The 23909-nt window shown below is 33.3% G+C and overlaps 3 pseudogenes across 2 annotated transcripts; 1 reads left to right on the top strand and 2 right to left on the bottom strand.

Annotated features, from left to right (window-relative positions):
* Positions 1-3425: 3425 nt before the first annotated feature.
* Positions 3426-8179, top strand: LOC104701892 (receptor protein-tyrosine kinase CEPR2-like; annotated as a pseudogene). The gene is made up of 4 exons (XR_015562249.1): positions 3426-3872; positions 4873-7302; positions 7392-7599; positions 7695-8179. The product of XR_015562249.1 is annotated as a receptor protein-tyrosine kinase CEPR2-like (transcript).
* LOC104701891 (uncharacterized) lies at positions 8106-10475 on the bottom strand (annotated as a pseudogene). Its single transcript, XR_015562250.1, has 10 exons — positions 10319-10475; positions 10086-10214; positions 9704-9848; positions 9466-9593; positions 9269-9340; positions 9057-9174; positions 8878-8975; positions 8712-8753; positions 8403-8615; positions 8106-8313 (listed from the first exon to the last, which is right to left on the bottom strand). The product of XR_015562250.1 is annotated as an uncharacterized LOC104701891 (transcript).
* Positions 10476-10552: 77 nt separating this feature from the next.
* On the bottom strand, positions 10553-11876 carry LOC104704835 (RING-H2 finger protein ATL11 pseudogene; annotated as a pseudogene).
* Positions 11877-23909: the final 12033 nt, after the last annotated feature.

The following is a 23909-nucleotide window of genomic DNA, read 5'->3' on the forward strand; positions in this document are numbered from 1 at the left end:
TGACACAAACTCATATAAATTTTCAATCTCAACAGTTTTTACAGCTTTCTAAATTATTCTCTAGCATTCATTCTTTTAAAAGTAAAGAAATTCCTACAATTCTTGATTTAACAAAAAATTTTGGAATGATGAATCTAATTTACAACTTTTATTTAATTTTAAATATAAAAATTTAAGGAAACCTAGAGTTTTTTTTCAACAGTTAGATGGAATATATAGTGAGCTTTTGAATTTAAAATTTTCAATATGGTAATAAAGATATCTTCTATTTAAAACCAGTTTATATGGATTATTAGGTATAACCAATTGCAAACAGTTGCGATTTTTCGTAGTACATTTTCGTAAAATTTTTGTTTTTACTTTAAAACAAATAAAAATCAAACGGTTGTATCTGTTCATTGCAGAGTTGTGTCTTTTCACTATATTTTATTTATATTTTTTCATAACTTTTGTTGTAATAGGTGTGTGACGTCATTGATGTGTTTATATTTAAATAGTCATGTCTTCTGAACTCTCTTTATATTTATCTCTTCATCAATAACTAACAAGTTCGTTGAAACAAATTTTTCATTTTATGTTGAATCTAAATAATTGAATATTAATATCTAATATTCAATGTTATTCTATAATCTAACTAAAATTTTAGAAATGATTATAGCAATAGAGAAATTTAATACAACTTAATATAGAATTTACAGTTGCGTCTATGTATCTTAACTTTTCGTTTAAAAAATATGTTAATATATAATATTTAAAAATAATAATAACAATCTGAATAAATGCGAACAACAGTTGCGACTTTTTTTAGTATTTTTTTTGAAATTTGTTTTTATTTGTTTTTATTTAACTCAAACAGTTGTATCTGTTCATTGTAGAATTGTGTCATTTTACTATATTTTATTCATATTTTTTCTTCACAACTTTTCGTTCTAATAGGTGTGTCTATTTAAATAGTCATGTCTTTTGAACTTTCTATATAATTGTCTCTTCATCAATAACTAACAAATCATTGTTCGTTGAAACAAATTTTTCGTTTTCTGTTAAATTTAAATAATTTGAATATTAATATATAATATTCAATGTTATTCTTTAATCTAACTAAAATTTTAGAAATGATTATAGCGATATAGAAATTTTATAAAACTTACTATAGAATTTACAGTTGCGTGTATTTATCGTAACTTTTCGTTAAAAAAACTATTTTAATATTTAAAATTTATTTTATTATGTTTTTAAAAGTTGTGTATTTTAATTTCAATTTTTCTTTGATATAGTTTCACTCAATATTAAATACATTTTAATTATAATTATTTAATAAAAAATAACATTTACTCATTACAACCATTAGTTCAATATTCTCAGTTAAGATCACTTTGTCATTATGATTTTTTAAATTGGAGCTCTTTACCATAATTCTTTATAAAATATCTTATATATTTATAATACTTTAAACAATGTTTTTTGCAAAGTTACGTCTATTCTACATAATATTTTTTGTTTCTAAGTTTTCATTTTGATGGTTGTGTTTTTAGTAACAATTTATATTTAATGTTTATATATTCAAACTCTATTACATTCAAATGATTTCATAATATATAATGTTAAATTTTAAATTTATTTACTTTTTTCTAAATTACTTCTCCCGCGACATCGCGGGGGGTCTGAGTGTTAGTATGGATAGTAATATTACCATATATTATTTTTGTATTGCTAAGAAAGATTTCATCGAATATTTTTATATTTTTGTTTTTATATACTATTTTCCTAATCGTAATCTATTTTTCCTAGTTAGTTAAATCATTTAATTATGTTGTAACTTTTGTTAAACTATGTCATAGGCATTCTTCGATATCAATGAGAAAGAGAATAACCAAATGATTAGTTTTCATAATGAACTAAATGTGTGAAATAAAATTGGAGATAATTTAGAATTGATTCAGATCAAAGAGGATAACAACTAGAGAGAGAGAGGAATATAGAAAGAAAAAGGACATTGATGCGGTTAGACGATTCTTATCAAACTTCACTTAAAAGGGTAATCCACGCAACAACAATTTCTTAGGTTCTTTAATCTCTTTTGCCAGGCTATAATGGAATATTAACTGTACATATATAAGAAACCAAATGGTCCTTTTGATTTGCCTAACTATATATCATGGATCAATTCGATTCGTTCTTTATTATAACTCTAATAACCTTCATTTGTGGTTTTTCCAAGTTTTCAACCACTGCCATAGTTTCTTGTTACCATTAGTAGCAGGAACTACAATATGAATGTAAATGTTTCACGTGTTATACTTTTTGGAAACATACTACTACTTGTTACTAGTTCCAAATAGGATTATCCCTTATATATTAAAAGAGAAGCATTTTCACACAAAATGCTGACATGTTGCATTCATATAGCTCTGAACACTATTTTCTTTATTTGTCACCAGTTTTTAATAATATTTACATTTATCTATCATTGTATTTTTCCAAAAATACAATTAACACCTAAAATTAAAATTTTATATTCTCTTTCTAATTAATTATATCCTTTAATTACATTTTCATAAAATCTTTAAAATCCCTTATATATTAAAAGAGAAGCATTCTCACACAAAATGCTGACGCGTTGCATTCATAGAGCTCTGAACACTATTTTCTTTATTTGTCATCAGTTTTTAATAATATTTACATTTATATACTATTGTATTTTTCCAAAAATACAATTAACACCTAAAATTAAATTTTTATATTCTCTTTATAACTTAATTATATCCTTTAATTACATTTTCATAAAATCTTTAAAATAAATTTTAAGAACTTTTTGTTCATATGATATGATAATATAAGATTGATATTAAAATAATTCTCACGGGTTAAATTTTAATTATTATACAAAAATTATATATATATATATATATACTATACAATAGAATTTTAGATTTCAATTACCGATAAATATAATAGATTTTGTGAATAAAAATTACGTAAAAACATTTAATAACTATTTTATACCGCACTATGTGCGGGTTGTTACCTAGTTAGTCGTTATCACAAAAACACAAACTAAATAATAATATTTTGTTTGTGACAAAAAAAAAGAATATTTTGCAGACGACGAATAATGTTTATGACAATAATTCTCCACTTATTATATATCAAATCCATCTACAAACATTAACCGAAAGTTGAATGTTTTTTACATAGATGAACCTATTTTGCTTTTTTTTTTTCTTAAAAAAAGGTCAATCGTTGTTGTTTGATATAAAAATTAAACTATATATGCACCGTTGGATTTTCTTTTGTACTAACTAACTATAGAATCGGACAATTAAGAAAGATCATCATAACATATGTCAAAATCAGTATTAGTCAGATGATTTTTTTAATTAAACTTTTAAAACATTTATTTATGATATTCACGAAACATGAATTGTATGGTGAGAGAAGGAGAAGTCGATTAGATAAATGATGAAACCTTTTTGGCTCCAAGTCTCAACGACAACTCTATCTTGTCTCTTCCTCTCTCTTCTTCTCTCAATCTTCTATTCAGTCTCTCTCTTTCTCTCGTAATTTCTTGGAGACACCTTTCTCTGTAATTGTTCTTTTGAGAGAAACAAAAGTGATTTTTAGTTTATTATTCCTCATTCAAGTTATCTACAAATCAGTTGATAATCGAAGCAACCCCCTCGAGATCAAAGCTTCTTGTGCTTTTTGTTGTTACCTAGAGATTTTTTCCTAGAAAGTGGTCCAAGGAAATCACAACAAAAAGGTCTCTGGAAACCACAAATCAAAATCTTATCAATTACTCTCTTTTGGATTCTGTTTCTTTAAATCCTCTCACAGATTTACCTTCATCATAACCTGAGTTTCTGGATTATTAGGTACATATCTTCATCAATCTTTTGTTTACTTTGAAGCTTTTTCTTGGTTTTATGTTTTGAATCTTTAAGCCTCACACTCTTTGTTTTTCTTTAAAAGATAGATTCTGTGAAAAAGTTACTATAAATTTCAAACTTTCAAATGTGTAGGTTAGTAGTTGTACTAATAACATAATTACTTTATCCACTAACTACAATCTGTGTGATTAATTTAAAACTTTATTGTTTAATTTTTGATTACTTTTTAATCATTAATCCTTAATCTATACTCAATGTTGGTTTTTTTTTTTTTTTTCAGTAAAAGTTCAATGCTTTTTAAGTTTCTTCTATTCACAGATTTTAGAAGGAGAGAGTGAAAGATAGATCATTTGCTTTACTTTCAAACCAAATAATTAAATTAGTCATATAGCAGAAAAAATAACATTCTGCACTGTAATGAGTACCTTTAAAGCTCACTTATGGAGTTTATGTATGTTTTAGTACCTAATCTGTCCATTTACATATAATTAAGTATATTCTTTGTATAACCAATCAGTTTTTTTTTTAGATAGAAATGGTTGTTTTATACCTAATCAATAAATATATTACAAAATTTAATTTCATTAAATATAGAAAATTATGGAAGAATCATATGACCCCATTTTTTTACAAAATCATCACTATTATTGTATAACAATAATTAACAATTCATATATGTATGTACGGAATTTAAAAATACACACAAACACAATTGGCAAACCATCATAATACAATTACCATCCCACATAGACATTTTTTTTTTTTTTGGACAACCCATCCCACATAGACATTGATATATTTTCCTATTAAATTTTCTGTATCCCACTGTTATTTTTTAATCTATTTTTAAAGTGATCAGTCCCTGAGGCCTGACTGAGTGGATGATTATTGCGAGTCGCAATTTGCGGCTAATTATATTATTTTCATATCAAGGAAATATGTAATGCTTTTGGCTTGTTGATTTTTCATATATTTTTCTATGTAGGTGAGTGATTACAGTCCATCAACCATGATGAAGGCCTAAGCTGCGACTTGACCCTTGGCCTTGGATATCACCGTAAAATGTCAAGAAGACCGGACCTCCGACGTGACATGATGACCATTGTGGTCGTCACACTCCTCCTATCAACTTTCCCGCCAAATGTAGAATCGACGGTTGAGAAACAAGCTCTGTTTCGCTTCAAAAACCGCCTCGAAGACCCTCACAACGTTCTACAATCTTGGAAACCATCCGATTCCCCTTGCGTTTTTCGCGGCGTCACCTGTGATCCGATCTCCGGCGAAGTCACCGGTATATCTCTAGCCAACGCAAACCTCTCGGGAACCATTTCTCCATCAATCTCAGCTCTCACAAAGCTAACTACGTTATCACTTCCTTCCAACTTCATCTCCGGAACAATCCCGCCGGAGATAACCAACTGCACAAACCTCAAAGTCCTCAATCTCACCTCAAACCGGCTCTCCGGAACAATCCCAAACCTTTCTCCTCTAAAAACCTTAGAGATTCTCGACATCTCCGGGAACTTTCTCACCGGAGAGTTCCAAAGCTGGATTGGGAATATGACTCAGTTGGTATCTCTCGGTCTCGGCAACAACCACTACCACGAAGGTACGATTCCAGAGAGTCTTGGACGTTTAAAGAAACTCAATTGGCTCTTCTTAGCTCGCTCCAACTTGACAGGACAGATTCCAAACTCCATCTTTGATCTCAACGGTCTCGACACTTTCGACATCGCCAACAACGCAGTTTCCGGTGATTTCCCAGTCTTGATCACAAGATTAGTAAACCTCACCAAGATCGAGCTGTTCAACAACAGATTAACCGGTGAAATCCCTCCGGAGATCAGGAACTTGACTCGTTTACGCGAATTCGATGTTTTTTTAATCAGCTAAACGGTTCTTTACCTCAAGAACTCGGAATCTTGAAAGAGCTCAGAGTTTTCCACTGCCATGAAAACAAATTCACCGGCGAGTTCCCTCCTGGTTTCGGCGACCTTCTTCACCTCACTTCTCTTTCCATTTACAGAAACAACTTCTCCGGTGAATTCCCTGTTAACATCGGCAAGTTCTCGCCGTTGGACACGGTTGATATATCTGAGAACTTGTTTACAGGTCCGTTTCCAAGATTCTTATGCCAAAACAAGAAACTGCTATTCTTGCTCGCCTTGCAGAACGATTTCTCCGGCGAGATACCGAGATCGTACGCCGAGTGTAAGTCTCTCTTGAGACTAAGGATCAACAAGAACCGTCTAAGCGGTCATGTTGTTGAAGGGTTTTGGGATCTACCACTTGCTAAGATGATTGATCTCAGCGATAACGAACTCACCGGAGAGATTTCTCCGGTGATCGGACGTTCAACGGAACTGAGCCAGCTCATTTTGCAGAACAATAGATTCTCCGGCAAGCTTCCTCGTGAACTCGGTAAACTGATCAATATAGAGAGGATTTATCTGAGCGACAACAACTTTTCCGGGGACATTCCGACAGAAGTGGGAGAGTTGAAAGAGTTGTCATCTCTACATCTTGAAAACAATTCGTTAACAGGATCTATCCCTCTTGGGTTGACGAGTTGTGTCAAACTTGTTGATCTGAATCTTGCCAAGAACTTGTTGACTGGAGAGATACCGAATAGTTTATCTCAGGTTGCTTCTTTAAACTCGTTGGACTTCTCAGGGAACAGGCTAACGGGTGAGATTCCAGCGAGTCTTGTGAAGTTGAAGCTGAGTTTCATAGATTTGTCCAAAAATCAACTTTCAGGAAGAATACCACCGGATCTTTTAGCGGTGGGAGGATCCACCGCGTTCACGCGTAACGAGAAGCTTTGTGTTGATAGCCAAAGCGCCAAAACAAGTCAGAACTTGGGGCTTAGTGTTTGCAGTGGCTACCAACATGTGCGGAGGAATGGTTCACTGGACGGAACACTCTTGTTCTTGTCTCTTGCGATTGTTGTTGTGGTCCTTGTGACTGGTTTGTTAGCGTTGCGTTACAGAGTGGCGAAGATACGCGAGCTTGAATCAGAAAACGGAGATGTTAGCAAGGCGGATGCGAAATGGAAGATCGCGTCTTTCCATCAGCTTGATGCTGAGGAGATATGTAGGTTGGATGAAGATCATGTGATTGGAGCTGGAAGTGCGGGAAAAGTGTACCGTGTTGATTTGAAAAAGGGTCGCGGGACAGTGGCGGTTAAGTGGTTGAAGAGAGGAGGAGATGAACAAGTTGATGGAACAGAGGTCTCTGTTTCGGAAATGGAGATTCTTGGGAAGATCAGACATAGAAACGTGTTGAAGCTCTACGCTTGTTTAGTTGGGAGAGGTTCTAGCTATTTGGTATTTGAGTTTATGGAGAATGGGAACTTGTATCATGCTCTTCGCCAGACTATCAAAGGTGGATTACCGGAACTGGGTTGGTACAAGAGGTAAATGTTTTGTTCTCTATCAACCATTTCAAATGGTTCAAAGTTATGGATCATCTATAATTGTTTTGCCTCTTCTTGTCAATAAACAGATATAAAATAGCCGTGGGTGCGGCTAAGGGAATCACCTATTTGCATCATGATTGTTGTCCACCGATCATTCACAGAGATATTAAGTCGAGCAACATCTTGCTTGATGGAGATTACGAGTCAAAATCGCAGACTTTGGAGTTGCCAAAGTTGCAGACAAGGGATACGAATGGAGCTGTGTTGCTGGAACTCATGGCTATATGGCTCCAGGTGAGTTTTGCCTTTCTTTCAACTTTGTCTCATATGATGGTAACTGGAACTGATTCCTTTTTTTTTGTTGTGGTTGTGATGTGATGATGCTGTAGAGCTGGCTTACTCCTTCAAAGCGACAGAGAAGAGTGACGTTTACAGTTTCGGCGTGGTTCTTTTAGAGCTAGTTACCGGTCTTCGGCCGATGGAAGATAAGTTTGGAGAGGGGAAAGACATTGTTGACTATGTCTACTCTCAGATTCAACAAGATCGGAGGAACCTCCGAAACGTCTTGGACAAGCAAGTTTTGTCGTCTTACGTAGAAGAAAGCATGATTAGAGTTCTGAAGATGGGTCTTCTCTGCACTACAAAGCTCCCGAATCTCAGACCGAGCATGAGAGAGGTCGTGAGAAAGCTTGACGATGCTGATCCCTGCGTTTCCAATTCTATTGACAGAACAGGGAAGATTACGGTATAGGTTAGTTAATTAGTTATAATAGACGGGATACGTTGGTTACAAGTATGGGTTTGTTCAAAAACTCGAGAGACTAGTTTTTTCATATTTATAAATTTGCAGTGAAATGTCAAGAGTTATCATAAAGAGACCTGGATTAAGTATACGTTCTTATATAAACATAATTCACATTACACGTAAGTGCAATCTCATCAATTGACGATTTCGATTCCAGTGAGAGGAAGTCCTTCATGCAGCTGAAGAGCGAGGTCTCCCACAATCTACATTTTACAAACAATAGGAGTTTAGAATCCATTCTCAACCGAATGGCGTATCAAAAAGAGTGGATCTTTTCCTTGGATAGTTTTACCTTGGCCATGGACCTATATGAGTATTCGGTAACGCCAGCGACATGAGGGGTTATAATAACGTTTTTAAACTTCAAGATAGGATCATTTGGATCAAATGGCTCAGACCATGCCACATCAGTTCCAAGGCCTCCTAGTTGACCAGACTCCAGATTCTGGTAAGCTGATTCATAGTTGATCAAACCACCTCGGGCAATATTTACAAGAAAAGCACCCTGAAACAACAAAAGAGACATCAACAGTCATCAGTCATTACAATCTAATCCAACTCGTTTCTTTTCATATATGAATGAATAACTCTTGGTCATCACCTTTTTCATTGAACTTATGAACTTTTTGTTTACGATCTCCGCCTGAAAGTTATAAGATCATCATGCAGAAATTATATTCAATGTATATAGGCTATAGCCAAGAACAACACTTGCATATAGCCATGTACTTGATAAGTTTATAATGAAGAAGAAGTGGAACCATTACCGTTTCTTTGTTGAGCCTCAAACAAACAACAACTATATCAGCTTTTCCCGCGAATGTGTAAATGTCTTCATGGCTACCTTTCTCATCAAGAAGATTAGCTGAAGATAAAAGTTAACAAATTACGAGACCTCAGGATGGGTTTGTCAAGGCAAACAGAGGAATTAACAGAGAGCCCATACAGTCTGAGTCAGTGATAGAAGTAGGCCAGCTTCTTTTCGTGGCTATTACTCTCGACCCAAATGGCTTCAACCGTTTAGCCAGCTCTATTCCAATGTTTCCAAATCCTAAGATAAAAACCTGCATAATAGACAGAAAGAAGAATACCTTCTTTAAGGGATACATACCAAAGATATCGAATGCAGATTTAAGACACTGACACACTGAGACTCACTGTTTTACCGAGAAGCGTGTCACCGGTTGGTTCTCCAAGTCGTCTGCATCTCAGAGATACTTGCATTTCGTTCTGCAATAAAATAACATACCGTACGAATGAATTATAACTAAGAAAGCAATATCACAACTAACACTTGGGGAATTAAGAGATATACTAATGGAACCATACAGAGGCAAATCAAATAAATAAGCCACCTGTTTCTTCAGAAGGCCCAGCATAAGATATATAGCCATTTCAGAACAAGATGCTGCATTTCCAGTACCCTCACTGGGAATTCTAGCCACCTTAATCCCATGTTTAGTTGCAGCATCAATGTCAACACCTGCCAGAAGTAAATTACATGAAAAAATGTAAATAAACGGTCCGTCTATGAGGTATAATACTTGAGCTTAATCATGTATTAATAATGCATAAGAAAACAGAGAAGGATACCATCAAGACCAACACCATACTGCATAATAAGCTTCATCTTGCTCGCACGAGATATAATATATGAATCCATTTTCATCGTCATTGCCACACATATATGATAGTTCTTTATAACCTCAGGGACATCACGGTAATGGACAATATCGACCTATATGAACCAAACCACTAAAAAATAAACAACAACCATCTCAAAATAAGAACTTTCACTACAATAACACCAACAAAGGATTCTTACACACGGTCCTGCAGAACTAAAGGAGCTTAATTTACACAGTTTAAAACCAAATCTTAAACAGTAGCACCTACACAACAATAAACTAGTCTAGGAGAGTAAAGTTAAGTTTTCAACTTTACTAATTGGTAGACTTTATCAAATAGTTTATACCTGAGCAAAAGGGTAAGGTTGCAAATATTCTCTGGTGAAATTGCAGGCATCAGGAAAATAAGGACCGCAACATAGAACACGAGTTACATTCATCTCATTGTCCCAACCATTCTATCAGGCTTACTTTGCCTGAACCAACATCACAAAACATCCAAATTTGATATTAATAGATCTACAAACTCATAGTGAAGCCGTTAAGATTCGAGAACAAAGGTTGAATTTTTTTGATTCACCTGGAGATAGAACGAGCCTGGAGAGAGTAGAGTAGCGAAGCGAAGCTTGAGTTCCTGTTTCGTAAGGTAGCTTTGGCGATATTGTACATAATCGTCATCGCCCTCAGACACACAATTTTGCAAACGCTAATTGTACTTTGATTAAGACTTTTACATAATTTCAATACGTTTCCCGTATAAATAGTTTATTACAATTTAACCCCAACATTTCATAAATTATTAAACCTAACGAAATTGGGAAACAAAAACACAGAACTGGACCTCGTATGTTCGATTGTTCCGTAACGTTTAAAAAACCAAAAACGAAGAATGCAGAAAAAACAAAAATTATGTACAAGAGACGTTCTTATTAATAACCAATTTACACAGTATGTGACGGAGTAGCATCGCCGGAACGAAGGTGATCCGACGAACGTTCACCAACGTTGTTGTTGTTGTTGTTGTTCTTTCCAAGAAACAACCGATCGAACGGTGATATAATCGCTAGTAACAAACTTTTGGGTGAACCAGCATGCACCTGATCGCTACTGCCGTCTGGAGGAGACGTGTTATTATTGATCGAGCCTGTCCGGTACGGAGGAGTTATCGAGAATGGTCTACGGTCTAACCGGCCATCTTGGTGGTCGAACCGTTCATAGTAGAAATAGTTTCGCTCGCTTCCTAAGCTTCCGGTTCTGTAGCCTCTCGCTGAACTCATTACCTGCGGTAACGCCGCGTGGCCTTTTGAAAGGCTGGGATGCAGTATTTTGTTGTGAATATTTTGCGGTAATTTAAGTGTGAACCGGTCGAGATTTTGCAAATGTTGACCGGTCCCATCAGGATTGGTAAATATTCCGGCTAAACTCCTTCCGGTAGACATTGACCTACGTGGCATGCTCTGGTTACAAGTCAACGCCACTGAATCAATCAACCGCGCGTCTGGTGAACCCAAAACTCTAATCCGATCACCGGTCGGATCGGAACCGGGAAGATCGTTGGATAAACCAGGTATCTGAATTATAGATTCGCCCGGTACGGGAATAAGATCAGCGCGGCAGAGAGGACACGTAGCGTACCGACGCGTCGAGTCCACGCGCCGGTTGACGGTTCAGGGTAAGCCAGTTAGCGGCGTCGTCGGAGTTTCCATAGTCCATTCCCATGACTCGCTCGAGACATCTTCGGATGTAGACGGAGAAAAACCCGAGAAAGAAGAAGATGCTGACGAGGATGATCATGAGTATTGCCATGGTTGGGTCAAACCGAGAGCTATCTCCGGTAGCGTCTGAACCGCCGTTAGTGGCTTGGCCCGCGGCGATTTGAAACCCTCCGTTGTTGGAGAAGAGGAGTAGAAAGAAGAGGAGTAGCGGGAGGATGGAACCATGATCATGACCACCGATGATTGAACGGTTGAGATTAATTATACCTTTGGTGTTCATGAGGACCAAACTTTCGTCGGTCCATGCAATGAAGAAACAACAGCAACCCTTGTCTATATTTTCTTTTTCTTATTTGGTATGATCAAAGTAAGTGGATATGATATGAACTCATCAAAACTTTAGGAACATAAAGAGACAATGTGATTTGAGGTTGCTCAATGGTTGCAAAGGGTTTGTGGGTTGGTAGGTTGACTTTGAAGTTTGAACCATGGCACTATTTAAAAGATGATGCATCATATAACTAATGAATATGTTTTTGGTTTTTTATGTTGACGGCATAACTAATGAATATTTTATTGACAGATTTGTTTAAAATACATGATGTGATTGTGATGTTTCCGTCAAGAAGTTGGGATGTATCTTTTAACGAAGCAACCGGTTAGTGAAAATATCGCAAAGATTTGTTGTTAATGTGATGGTTCTATAATTGTTTAGTTTTTACGTAGTTTTGCAGTTCCTTCCTATATTCCAAAATATTTTAGGCTTATCTAAGTTTAATGTCAATGCCTTTAAATATTTCAAACGAACAATAATATAAGTGAATCAACTCGATATATGGAACAATAATGTCATTACAGAGATATTGCTGTATCGTATAATACCATTATGGTAACCTCTAGATAAAATCAGTGGGGTGTGTGAGATGGTGGCCATTTGATCAAATAAGTTTTTAAAAGTTGTATGTCTGGCAGAGAATTTTGCATTATGCACTATGGGTTTATAACGCAATCAAGCATGAAAGTTTCACGTTGACGAACAAAATAAATTTAATAAGTGAAAGTAATCACTAATTTGCCTTTGCATCGTGCTTCGTCCCATGTCGTCATCACGTCCTTTTCCAATTATAGGTTATGTACTTATATAGAGAAGAAGTCTATAGGTTGCACCCATGCTCTTGTTGATTATCTATCAAAATAATAAGGTTTTTAGAGCCTCTATTTGATCATATTCATTCTTTGGGATAATTATTGGATACGGGATGTAGTGACTTTGACAACGGGCTAAAATCATATTATACACATAAATTTCAACTATAAAATGAACATATAGTTTGATGACCAAAAGATGAGCAAAGATGGTATTTGCGCATAGTTTAGATGACAATACAATAAAATAAAAATATCGGATCACTTATATAACTATATGATATCACCCGCAACTTAGTTTTAAATCTATGAATCGAGGCAGATGAATCAAGGAGGAGGTAGAGAAAAATCAAAACCTGTTGCCTGAGATCTCGAGTTTGACATGGCCTTTCTTTTCCAGCAAAGCAAAACTATCCCAACCTCCAACTTCATCGGTTAAAACCTACAAAATAGAGAGAAAACAAATTAAAAAATGGAGTCATCTTGTTCATACAAAACTAAGTGTTGTTTACCATCTTCTTCAAATGTGGGTAGGAGACACTTTATTGACTTGAACTTAGAAGGTAGAGAAACTGACCAAGTCCCACGTGAGATAAATCTTTGCATTCAGAAAATACTAGTAGCTCAAGTTTGATCTCGAGGGAAAATGGTAAACTATTATTGATACAAAAGATCAATAAAGATAAAATAAATAGATGCTATAAAAAAAATTACAAGGAGTTCTTCTATGTAGATGGATAGAAAAAAATATCACCATAGAAATTTCCATTGAATGCAAGTGATCTAGATAGATCGAGACTTCTCAGACTTTTCAAAAGCTGAGAAATAATATATTTTCAGAATATGTGAAAATTATATTCAAATAAAAAAAAACATATTTTACACAATGAAAATGAAGGTACTACTACCTTGATAATTACTTGCAAAACATTATCGCGAATTCTAACACCAATGAGATTAGATCCTTTATTCTTCCGCAGTTGCTTTGAGCTTTGATGCATGATATCTGTTTGTAGAAAGCTCTTACACCAAAAGAAAAACTGAGTGCTTTTTTTTTTTCTTTCCTAGCTCTGTTCTGTTTTTACACACTAGTTTAAATTCATTTTCTTCCATATCTTTCTATATAATCACAGTTTTGAATGTTGATAAATCAATTACACATTTAAATAAATTGTGTATGGAAAAAAAACATAAATGGACACTAAATTAAAACGGATTGCAATACAACTTAAAACACTAATACACAAACAATGAGGTCATATATTAATCAATTAATAAAATAATTATATCTATTTCATAAAGAAAGAAAAATTGGTGATAAATTTAAAACACACTAACAGACTAACACAATATATAATCATATATTATGAAGTGATTAAAATATTCAATGCATGCGTCATTCTATGTGTAAATAATGATTATATATATGTTGTTTTAGTTCTTTTCTTGAGAGTTCTTTTATGCCACGGGTTTAAGGACTTCTTCTATGTAGATGGACAGGGGCGGACCCACGTTCAGTAGAGGGAGTGCAAGTGCACCAGACAAAAGTATAAAATATTTAGTTCATTGGTAGCCACAGTCTTAATTTCTTCATTGGGTGACGGAGATTGCAATCACCGGTCACTACCAGAATGCTTCGAGGTAGCCAGCCATTTATAGCTCTACCCAATATCATGGAACGCAAGCGAAGCTCGGCAGCATCCTCTTTAACCGGATCTCCATCAGTCTCTTGACAGTCACTGCAACGGTATCTTATAATCGGAGCTGAGTAGAAAGTGAAACCACAATCGTCAAACTCTTTTTCTTGAGCTGCAGTAAACAAATCACGGTTTCCACACACAACATTATGCTCCCAAAGAAGTCTATACCCCAAGTTAACAGTTTGAAGAGTTTTCTCGAAAACACGATGCATATATGTTATCGACCTCCGGGTGGTGAGTGTGTTCGTATCCCAGAACAACATCACATCATTTTCTCCTCCCATCAGCAATGGTTCCATCGAGAGACTAATCTGTCCATCATTTATTTACACACAAACAACATTTGTTACATGGGACTAAAAATAACCCTAGTGTACCAGACCAAAGATCTACTTTTCTCCCAAATGTGTAAATAAACATAAGCAAATTATGCAATACAAAATAGCTGCAATCAATGATGAGTCAAAAATATTACTATCTGGCTTATATCTCAGCCACAAAGAATCATCAACTGAATTCTAAGAGGAAAATACTAGATTCAGGACACATCACCATAGAAATTCTCCAATACTATAGATGGATAGAAAAAATATCACCATAGAAATTTTCCATTGCATCCAAACGATCTAGATAGATCGAGACTTCTCAGACTTTTCAAGTCTTGAGAAATAATATATTTTCAGAATATGTGAAAATGATATTCAAGTAAAAAAACATATTTTACACAATGAAAATAAAGGTACTATTACCTTGATAATTACTTGCAAAGCATTATCGCGAATTCTAACACCAATGAGACTTAGATCCTTTATTCTTCCACACTTGCTTTGATGCATGATATCTGTTTGTAGAAAGCTCTTAGACCAAAAGAAAAACTGAGTGCTTTTTCTTTTTCTTTACTAGCTCTGTTCTGTTTTTACACACCAGTTTAAATTCATTTTCTTCCCTTATATTTCTATATAACCACAGTTTTGAATGTTGATAAATCAATTACACATTTAAATAAATTGTGTATGGAAAAAAACATAAATGGACACTAAATTAAAACGGATTGCAATACAACATAAAACACTAATACACAAACAATGAGGTCATATATTAATCAATTAATAAAATAATTATATTTAGTTCATAATTAAAGAAAGAAAATTTGGTGATAAATTTAAAACACACTAACACAATATATAATTATATATTATGAAGTGATTAAAATATTCAATGCATGCGTCATTCTATGTGTAAATAATGATTATATATATGTTGTGTTAGTTTTTTTCTTGCAAGTTCTTTTATGCCACGGGTTTAATTGTGTCGTTGTGTGTCATGATTTTGCATAGGCCCTTTTAGATCTTATATGTTGGATCGTTTATGCATATTTTATATGCTGGGATTGATCATTTATCTTTTTTTGGTCGGACTGATCATTTATCTTAGATGACTAAAAGATGATAACAAACTGGTGGGATGTGTGAGCTGGTGGCTATTTTGGTCAAATAAGATTTTAAAAGTTGTATGTCTGGCAGAGGATTTGTATTTTGCACATACGCAATATCATGCATGAAAGTTTTACGTTGACGAACAAAATAAATTTAATACGTGAAAGTGATCACTAATTTGTCTTTGCATCGTGCGTCGTCCCATGTCGTCATCACGTCGTTTTCCAATTATAGGTTATGAACTTCTTATGTATATTAGGGAATAAGTCTATAGGCTGCATCTCGTTGTTGTAGATTATCTATAAAGATGATTAAAGGTTTTTAGAGCCTGTATATTATCATATTTCTATGGGATAATGATTGGATATGGGATAAAAAAAGAGATATGTTCCGTCAATTCTAACCTATAAGAAATGTTCCAGATTATATACTGAGAGGCCCATTTAGTTGTAAGTTTTGTATCAGTCAAGCCCCGTTACTCAACCGTGTGAGCGTCGCTTAGCGTCTTTTGCAATCACATTCACAATGGGTTGATGTCTGATATATCTATGGTATTATGTGACACAGAGAAGACACGCACATAATATTAATTTACCAATATCTTTTTCTTACTGATTCACTCATCTTTATATAAGACCGTGTAATAATAGAAGTGCAGAACTATGGTCTGCTGTTCAGCTAAGAAACACAAACCCTACAAATCTATTTATTATAGACTTATAGTTACAGATGTCCTGTTTCAAGGAAAATATATAATATAAATTAAGAATGATTTTCTCTCGCTTTATAGCTACCTAAACTCTCATGCTATAACCATGATCTGTACTATTTGTATATCATATAGTTTTAGAATAAGATTCCTACAATTCCTAAGCTTGTATAATATTGAACTGGGACGAAGATCATTAGTCCACCATCGTATCATTGGACTCCATGGATTTATTATAGCATGTGATGACTCCATGTACATGTACTATAATTTTGTTTACTAGACATCGACATATGATACATCATACATCCGCCGAGACAGCTAAGCAAGCTATATTACCCTTATTTTTTTGGTATAGACTAAGCTTAATATGAGAATTTCATAATGGCCAATTTCTTATTTTTTATATTTAAGAACTTAAAAAGACAGATAAAGCGTAAAAAAAAATCCACTTTGGCTCTCGAATTTTGTAAAGAAACGCTTATACGAACATTTTACTTACGAATAGTTGAAGGGTCTATATATGTAGTCATGTAAATCTATAAGTGTGTCAATTTCACTTATGAGTTATGACATAAAAAGTTTGGAGGGTGGAGACATAAAACTGTTTCTCCAAGGAAAACAATTAGTATTGTAATTTTGAAAATTCTTAATAAAGTAAGCTTCATAAGCTAGTTTAGCTGCAGCAAGCAGTCTCATACGAATCAAATCCGTGCAGAAAAATTAGTTGACCCGTAGATATTATTATACTATGTTCCGCTAAGGGGGAGGTATTGGTTTAGGATTTAGAAAAAAATTTAATGACTTTATGTTCTTGCTGATTGTTAGAATCATAGAAAATTGAAAATTAAAAATGAAGGATTCTAAGAGATTGTTTAGGAAGTTTTTTAAAATTTTGATGATTTGTTTTTTCTAATCTTGATAAATCTTTCTATTTGATGAAAGAGTGTTCATGACTTTTGTTACGAAGGAAATTATATAAAATCCTAAACCAATAATATAAAATTTGAATTCATTAACAATCCAAGATTCTTTTGTTTTACTTGAATAACATAAAACTTTTAATGACTTTATAAAACTCTTAATCCAATAACACTAGATTTATCAAGATTTTAGATAACTTTTTACAAATCCACAACCAATAACACCAAATTTTTAAAGAATTTTTAAAAGTCTTGATTGAATAACAACATATTTTACCTAACTTTTAAAATCATTAAAATTCTTTCTAAATCCTAAACCAATACCTCCCCTAAGTTAATAATATTAGTCGTAAATATCATTAATTATATCTGCATTTTTTCCTATCATCAAAATCAATTTAACAAAAAAATCAATTTAAATAATGACAATATATTCTTTGTTCCTTATGTCATGGACTGATTAAATAAACACGTAGGCATAGGAACACGTAGGCATAGGGGACACATCTTAGCCTTTTAATCACCTGTTTCACGGTATACTAGTAGTTGATTAATGTTCACTTCACTTTATTTAAATTGATGTTAGAGTTCTCTATACAAATTTGGTCTTCTTCTTTTTTTATGTAAGTTACACAATATTTTCAAAATATAGAATTATTGGTTGGTTATAATGGTATATATATTTTTAAAGATATAAGAGAGATTCTCTGTTTTAGATTTTATTAATATGTAGAAAAACTTCATAACATCGCACACTCTCTAAAAAAACTATAATTAGTGTTCCCTCCTAAGTCTTAACATTTGAATTCATTTTCACTCTTAATAATAGGAAGTTAAGATCCATTGAATCCTAATCTTCCCACGATCACACCATCCATCATTCCATCATATTCAATAAAGTGGTAGGAAAAAGTTGAATTCGTATATGTGTTATGTTGATGATTTTCGCTACAAGCAACTGTTTTTAGCTTTACGTACTATCGATAATATTCTTGTTGTTTTCCTTTTGTTTTGAGCTTAAAAGGGATACATTGTGGAACTGTGAATGAACTATTGTTGTTCTTAAATAACAAAACGAAATACCAAATTCAGAAATATATAGAGAATGTGTTTTTCTAAAATCTCGAAATTAAAAACAAACGCTCTAGTACGTATGGGCCAGAGTGATATCTTGTGTTTTTATGTAATTTTAGAGCTTAATTCTTCATTGTTTTGTGCATATTCATGACCATTTAAGTTGTTTAGGTTGCATTTTACATCAAGTTTGTTATCTCAGATGATGGAGTATAGATGTACAAGAAAAGTGTGCTTTGGAGCCAAATAAGTCAATAATTAGCAATATAATGGAAGACACACATTTGGATGCACACAAGATGATTGATGATTCGGAACCAGTTTGCAGTCCCTCAAAGATCGACTCGTATGAAGACCTTTCTTTGGGATTTAGCTCCAGAGTTCTTCATCTAAGTTATTTTAAATTGAGTAAGCTTTGCAATGGAGGTGATTTCAGGCCAATCAGATGTGCGTGTAAAGAGTTATACCTGTTTGAGTGAACGTATATACAGCCAGAGTGAAGACAGGAGTCACACGCGGCCAAACGGTGGCCGAGTGAAGACCAGCGGCCATCCCAATCGGTCAAGAGCTGGCCGATGGAGTTCAGTAAGAGGAAGATCGTTTACAGCAGCGGCCAAGCTCAATCGGCCAAGCCATGACCGTTAGAGCCACGTGACCTCATCAATCGGCCAAGCCATGGCCGATAGAGCTCAAGAAGAGAAAACACCGTTTACACCAGCGGCCACCACCATCGGCCAAAGTGTGCCCGGCCATCCCAATCGGCCATCTCAATCGGTCAAAGCATGTCCGTGTGAGACCATCACCACACTTGTTTTAGTTTTGATCCGGGTTTGACCCGGTTTGAACTGGGTTGACCCGACTCCCTTTTATTTTGCTATAAATACTCTAACCCTATTAAGGGGAGACTTATCTCTTATCTCTTATCTTTGGTTGATCTTTTGTTTATCTCTTGTTTAACAAACACTTAGATTCTTAAGCTTATTTACTCCATGTTTGTTGAATGATTGAGTACTTCTAAGTTTTTTAATAGCAATTTCTCTTTCAAATCTCTTAATCTATAATCTCTTATTATGATTTCACAAAGATCAAACTATTTCCTTTGTATGATCATGATGATGAGTGAGTAGATCATTAGAACTTTGGGCTAGGTAGATTAGGGAGATATATGATTGATCTTTGATGTCTAGAGCCTTATTTATGTGTTTCCTATCTTGTTTAGTGTTAATAATGCTGGAAAGCCTTGATCAAGCTTGAATCTAGACATTAGGATTTCCATTGCCCATAAGGTGTTTGATGAAATTCCTGAACCAAACTATTCAAGGGCTTTGCACTCCTAGCCAATGGAAATTGATGATTAGGGTGCTTAGTGGTATTAAGACTTGTTCTTAATGTATGCTAGCTTTGTGATTGCCTTTGAAAAAAGTTGATTATCACTTGATTAGCATAGGAATCTCTACCATGGAAATGGATTGATTTGCATTAGTGTTCTTAGCCATAGGATTGTTCTTGATTGTTGCCTAGACATCTAGGATTGGTTAGCTATCTCCCAAGTCAATTACCTTGCCCAAGGTTTACTTGTTTAATCTTGATTCAAAGTTTGTTATTAGTTGTGTTCTGTTTCTTTTCTTTAATTTGTTTGCTAGTTAAGATTGTTACAACAAAACTAATTCTTTTTAAGAATAGATTAAACAACTTTGTGTATTCTTAGTAAGTTGATTAATGCAGATTGCGGATTGATAATTTAATTGACTGAAATATACTACATCACAGAGCAAATTAGAACTTTAACACGATGATTCATATCTATCGCAATCTAGCTAGTCTTAAGACAAAGGATATATATAATAATTAAGGTTTAGAATATTATGAACACATGCTTTGAACAAGTACAGTCCTCGAGTTAGAATTTCAGGTAGCGGGGTTTCCGCTTAAACCACATGCTAATTTCAGAGGTTTGTTTTAAAATGTAGATTAGGGTGTTAATTTTGTTGCCAGTATTGCTTAGTTGTAAGCTATTTAGTTTTTTTTTTTTTTAATTATCACCACAAAAGTATAATAATGGATGCTCCGATATATTAATGACAGCAAATTGCAAATTCTAGCATTTTCGGCCTTATGACGTTACCAGAGTTATCTTGCTACAAAACTTTGATTTGAAAACACAGGTTTCTATAAGAAGACAGCAACATTTTATTTGTTTTCCTTAATATATGTTACTAATTAAACGGCAAAATTATCTTAATTTTTTAAAAGTTTAAACCCATTTCTTGATATGAATTGAAAATTGATAGGTCATTGGTGCGTATATACGAAATTTTTATCGTAAGAAGATTTTTGGAAAAAAAAATGGTCAAAACCTATCAGACTAGTGTAAAACTTGACTTTTAGCAGATCATTTCACTATTTTACAAAGTGCAGTATGACCAACAGAAAAGCATATAGTCAGACTCGATAAATAAATAATTAATTGTAAACATATGCGTGCCATAATCCGACGAAGATATGGCCAGGGCATCAAGAATCATGTACGAACATGTATTAATTAACTTAAATAATTAAGTCCGTTGTACTAATAAGGACATGCAAAAATTGTAGAAGAGCGTGCATCTAACTACATTACGACAAAGGAAAACTTGCGACGTGTTATTTGAGTTTGTCCCTAGATTATTTTTTAGTTAAATCATACTAGTATATAATTTAATTCAAGTTGGACAAGAATCTGATAAAATTGCATTATAATCACCATATATACCAGAAAGTATTACATTCTCCAAGAAAAAACCTCTTCGTTCCTAGTAAATAAATGTGCATGGAAATTGTATACTATAAATATTAAAACCCCAAAATCATCAGAAAACCAAAATACCGTATGGAATGTCTTGTTGGAAAATAGATTTATTATCGAAAATTTCAAATGTATCAAGCCGATTGAAAACGATATATGAATAATGTATTCACGCTGTCGAGTGACGATATTTACATGTACTGATTACTGAAACAACTGGTTTTGGTACTATGATAGCATGTATTGTATTTTTTGTTGTGCCGTATATTATATTTTGAGAATTTCCAAATAACTTAATTTCCATTTAAATTAAATTAAAATTTGTAAACAATTTCGTTCATGCTTTATCTTACTCTATTTTCATTTTTTATATATGTGAAAAAATGTAAATAAAAATTACATAAGAGAGTGTAAGGCAGAAGGCATTAATCTTTCTTTGAGATACTTTAAGCCATTTGCTGAAAGAAAAAAACATTTACTTTTAATAGAATCAATAATAACTGAGCATGATTTGATCAAGTATAATGAATCGAAGGATGAGATAAAAGTAAATGGGAAACAAAGACATTGGAAATGGTACTGCTGCAGAAAGCTACTCAACTTTTTGATCGGAAATAGAGAGAGAGAGGAGAGAGGGAGAAAGAGAGAGAGCTTTGGATTGTGTTATCGAAAAGAGAGAAGCCAATGTTTAAGATCAATAGAGAGAGAGAGAGAGAGAGAGAGAGAGAGAGAGACGAATCGTGTTGTGAGGTCACATGGCTCAGTCTCGTCACATTCTTGTTTCAATTTTACTTCTTTGACCCTCACCGCCATATCCTTTTTACATAAGCTAAGGTAGACTTCATTTTGTTAAAGAATAGTTTAAATTGATGCTTTGATTTTTTTTTTTGAATTATAAAAAAAAAACATAACTAGACACTAAATTAAAACGGATTGCAATACAACTTGAAACACTAATACAAAAACAATGAGGTCATATATTGATCAATTAATAATATAACTATATCTAGTGTAACTTCATAAAAAAAAAGTTTGGTGATAAATTTAAAACACACTAAGACAATATATATAATATGAAGTGTTTAAAATATCTAATGCATGCGTCATTATAATATTTTAATATGTGTAAACAATGATTATATGTTGTTTTAGTTCTTTTCTTGCAAGTTTTTTTATGCCACGGGTTTAATTGTGTCGTTGTGTGTCATGATTTTGCATAGGGCTCTTTTAGATCTTATATGTTGGATCGTTTATACATATATTATATGCCGGGATTGATCATTTATCTTTTTTTTGGTCGGACTGATCATTTATCTTAGATGACTAAATGATGATAACAAAATCGATTGTAATAATTCGAATTTTTTTTTTTTGGTACTACTTTAGAAATAATTCATACCTCCAAATCGATGGGACAAATCTTTATCAATTGTTTTGATATGAAATTACTCATGCATTGACTGGTATATTATTTTTGGGATTTTTATTGCCAGTACGTACCATTATTATGTACCATGTACCATTACCAAAGTTTTATATGTTGGATCGTTTATGCATATATTATATGCCGGATTGATCATTTATCTTTTTTTGGTCGGACTGATCATTTATCTTAGATGAACAAAAACTATTTTAGAAATAATTCATCCCTCCATATCGTCGGGACAAATCTTTATCAATTGTTTTGACATGAAAGTACTCATGCATTGACCAGTATATTAGTTGTATTGCTAGTACCATTATTATGTCATTACCAAAGTTTTAGTTCACTTAATCAATACATATTACTCATAAATAACATACTATAAATTAATAGGGTATTCTCGACCGAATTGGTATTTTAAAACCAGCACAAGTAGTTATTTAATTATAAAAATTATTAGAAACTGATTAAAGGTTACTATTTAAAAATTAGATATGAATTAAAAATGAAATTTTAATCGGTATGATTTTTCAGTATAATACTACTAATTTGAATTCAAGCGAGAGGAACTGGCATCTTCTTCTCATTTGATTAAATTTGGTAAATAAAACAACTAATTGATTAATTGGATAGAAAAAATATGTGAGTGGAACAAGTGTTTCTTATACTTTTCTATTAACATTGTTTCAGTATTATCAATATATATATATATAAATTGTAATTGTTTTCGAGTCATAGGATTTATAAAATCAATCTATTTTTTTAGTATGAGATCTAGAAGTCTTTTCCTTATTATTGCTTTATAAGTTAAATTATTACTTGACTTTCTTTTTGTTTTCAAATTAACGTTGCACTAATTCTTGTAAATGCTTCCTTGAAAAAGTATCTAAAGTATTTTGCCGAAATTTACAGTCGATGGACTATTTTTCCTACTATATGGTTTCGAATTTGTGGTATCTTTTGTGTCCCAAAAAAAAAAACTATAGGTTACACGGACTTAAAGGAGACAAGAGTATCATAGCCTTAGATTTTATTTTCCACCGTGTTTCTAAATAGGATTCTTGATCAGATGATTTTTATCTGAGATTTTGTACGTTTTGGATCACATTTAAGTTGTTGTTTCTCTCTATTGGCTCAAGCGACCAACCAACTTTGTTACACAGCAACCCTAAGTCATATCATAGCCATCCAACTCTAATGTCTTCTCTTCCGCATAAAAGTTGGGTCATAATTAATGATACTGTGCTTAATCAGACTAAT

This window comes from Camelina sativa, chromosome 7 (genome assembly GCF_030686135.1).
Source record: "Camelina sativa cultivar CO46 ecotype springtype chromosome 7, ASM3068613v1".
NCBI lineage: Eukaryota > Viridiplantae > Streptophyta > Magnoliopsida > Brassicales > Brassicaceae > Camelina > Camelina sativa.